Genomic DNA, 3,197 nt, shown 5'->3' on the forward strand with positions numbered 1-3,197 from the left:
TTTCTAACCCAGCCCTGCAATGCCTCATCCAGGTTATGTACAGCAAACTGAATTTGCCATAACTGCATGCTAACAGAGATTCACATGTGGGTTTTTTCCTTATCATTACATTATAAATCAACCCTTAGCCCATCTTTAGGTGTTTTGCTTTTTAAAGATCCAATAGATAATCAATATCTTTCTTAAAAAACAAAGAGATGATAAACAAGTAGTTGTTCTACTGGACCTGCAAACCTCTCTTTTAGACACACAAACACTCTGTAAAAATCTGTCTCAAGAGTCCTTTGCCCAGAACTTCACTTGTTTAGGACTGAGGTCTTTCCAAGTTGGGCAGAGATACAGACTGAGGGCATGTTTAAAGAGGGAATGGGTGAAAAACTGCCCTGTCCCTATGTAACATTTTTAGTCCACTTGTGAGATTAGCATAAATAATTTTGAAAGGTGCTTTCTGGAGAGAATCACCAGGGAGCTAATTTGGGAAAGCTATTCCAGGCTGTTTACCAACAAGCCCTTCCTTTATCTTCAAACGGCTGTGCAAGGATAGCATCAGAAGACCCTTTATAAGGTGCCTAAGTGACATGAGGTGCAGTTGTCATGTCTTTTCTCATTGCCTCTCACAAGACTGACATTGTGAGTTTCCTTTTTACCCGTTGTTGATAACTTACGGTTATCACATGGCCTCTGTGTGATGTGGATGATCAAGTGTGCCTGGCACTCGTAGAAAGAGGAGAGACCTGGGGGAGTTAGGTCACCGTGGGGTTTGTTCCCCAAGGACTGCTCCACCCTGGAAAGTCTCTGCCTGGGCATCAGGCATCTCCATCCCAAGGGAGCAGAGCTCTTCACCTCCTCCATAGCTTCAGACTGCTGCTCTGTGTCCTATTTAATAACTTGAAGGTGTCTGGAATTTGCCACAGGTGCAAGTCAAAATGAAACATGGAAAAAGTTGCTGAAGGAGAAGGTTTAAGGCATTTGTCACTGTGAATTTATGGCTAAAAAAGGCCTAGGGGTATAAACCAGGGGATTAAAAAACTGGGTAGGAATTAGTGCAGATTCTAGGAGCCAAGCTGAGCTTCAGGCATAGGAAGTGGAGAAGGACAATTATTTACTGGTAGCCAACCATTTCTCCCTGAGGTAGATTCAGGGAGAAATGTGCAGCGGTTGGTCGAGGGATGGCCAAGTGCGTGGCAGCTCTGCCCCTCTCTGGGTAGTGTCAGAAATGCACTTGTCCAGTAAAAGAGCTCTCTTTCTTTGCTGCAGGTCACCCGAACCTCCAGCAAACAGATAAGAGTGAAGTCAGGTACCCTTCTGTAAGAAAAGCTGCTGGCTAAGCCACTGAGAGAAGCAAGGGCACAAGGAATCAGAGATGTCCTTTCTCTGGGACTGCCCCACCGGCAGCCGGTGTTGTGGACCCAGCAGCGGAGGCAAAGGAGATCAGCCGTGTACCAGGCTGCGCTGCCACGATCTGCCTCCTTTTCCCTCTGTGGCTGGACTGGCTCTCAGCCACGTTTCTGCAGGAGTGTTTTGGATAAATGGTGCAGGCAGGGCGCCGTAGTCTATTCCCTATAACCAGAGACATTAATTTTGGAATAAAATTATCATCTTGCGTAGCCCATTCCAATATGTGCTTTGCTGGAAAGATGACTGAAACTTTGCAAGGTACAGGGCTTGGGTTTCCAGTCCCCAGCTGACACTTGCATGACTGAGACCTCACTGAACTTGTGCAGCCTTCAATAGGAAGATTAATTCCATTTACATGTGAGCAACTGAGTCGTGTGAAGACCAAGCAATTTGTTGGTTGCAGACAGTGTGTCCTTGTTTCCTGATGCAGTAATGGCCTGTGTCCATGCTGATGTGGCAGATGGAGCAAGTTAAAAGAAGGGAGAATGATAGAGAGAGTCAAGACCCCAGGCTCCAAATGGCCCGTCCAGCAAAGTCCCATCTAATCAGCGTCCTGATTTACGATTGGACTCAGTGATCTTAAAGGTCTTTTCCAATGTAAATGATGCTATGATTCTATGATTAATGTCTGCAAAAAGCCAGTCGGTGTTGGGAGCTGGTCTCTGTAACCTGGGCTGAAGAGGTCTAGCTCTCCTCTTCCCACAGAGTCTGATGGGGACATAGGGCTTGGGGGGATTTCAGTTCCACGACTCTCTGTCAGAATAACCTGACACTTTGGCTTTGACCTCCCCCTTGCTGGATGAGTTCAAACTGTGTGGCAAGTTCTAGCTGCAGACACAATGCATCGCTGTTGGTATGCTGAAGCTGGAGCATGCAGCAAAGCCCCTGTGCTGGTGCCACCTGAATTAAGGAGAAGGCTACTGTCAGGAAACAACTGTTATGTCCCCTGTGAGTCATGCAGAAACAGAGGTGCTGTTGTAACCTTGGTGCTGGGGCTTGTTTTTTGGACATAATTTTTCACTCTGCCCCATTCAGAGGCCAGCATGGGCTGTGTGGTGCTCACACCTGCAACCTGACTTGTGTTTTTAGCATAGTGCATTAATGGAAATTTTGAAATGCAGGACTTCTATCAAAGAAACTGCAGCGGGAATCAATATTTAAAAGACCAGTGAGTAAAGACAGTGGAAGTTTTGCCTGCTTCCTTGCAAGCAGAGTCTGGCTCCCTGACAGACTGTATTGCTAACGTATTTCCTTTGCAGACTCAATGAAATGATTCCTCCTTGTGACTTGCCTAATACACCAATGGGAAATTACAGTGATTCAGCTGAGGCATAGACACATGTCCATCCCCTCGCGCTGATCTGGACAAACCATAGGGGTATGTCTGGATCTCTGAGGTCCTGCTTACACAGACTGGACTGGTGAAGGACCTGCCCGTTCAGGGTATCCAGCTGTTGCTGCTGGATGGATTTCTGCACACAGCCACCCTCGTGGAAGGAACAGACTGAGGGACAGGAGTGGGATGGGGATGAGATCTGGTTCTCATTTAACAGCTTGCCCTGCTCTCTGTTACGGCTAACTCTCTTTGCAGCTTATGTGAGGAGGCAGAAGAGAGTGCAAAAACACTGGTAGTGTTACATCCAGTATGGGCTGTATGCAACATCATGGTGACAGGTGCTTTCTGTCCTCTCGTCTCCTGCAATCATCGAAGATTTTTTCAGTCTCCTCCTACATGCCACTCCCCCACCCCCTACTGCCATGTATCCTGAGCATATTACAGTCTTCCTTTCCTCTCTCAG

Source organism: Aquila chrysaetos, chromosome 12, assembly GCF_900496995.4.
Source record: "Aquila chrysaetos chrysaetos chromosome 12, bAquChr1.4, whole genome shotgun sequence".
NCBI classification, from domain to species: Eukaryota; Metazoa; Chordata; class Aves; order Accipitriformes; family Accipitridae; genus Aquila; species Aquila chrysaetos.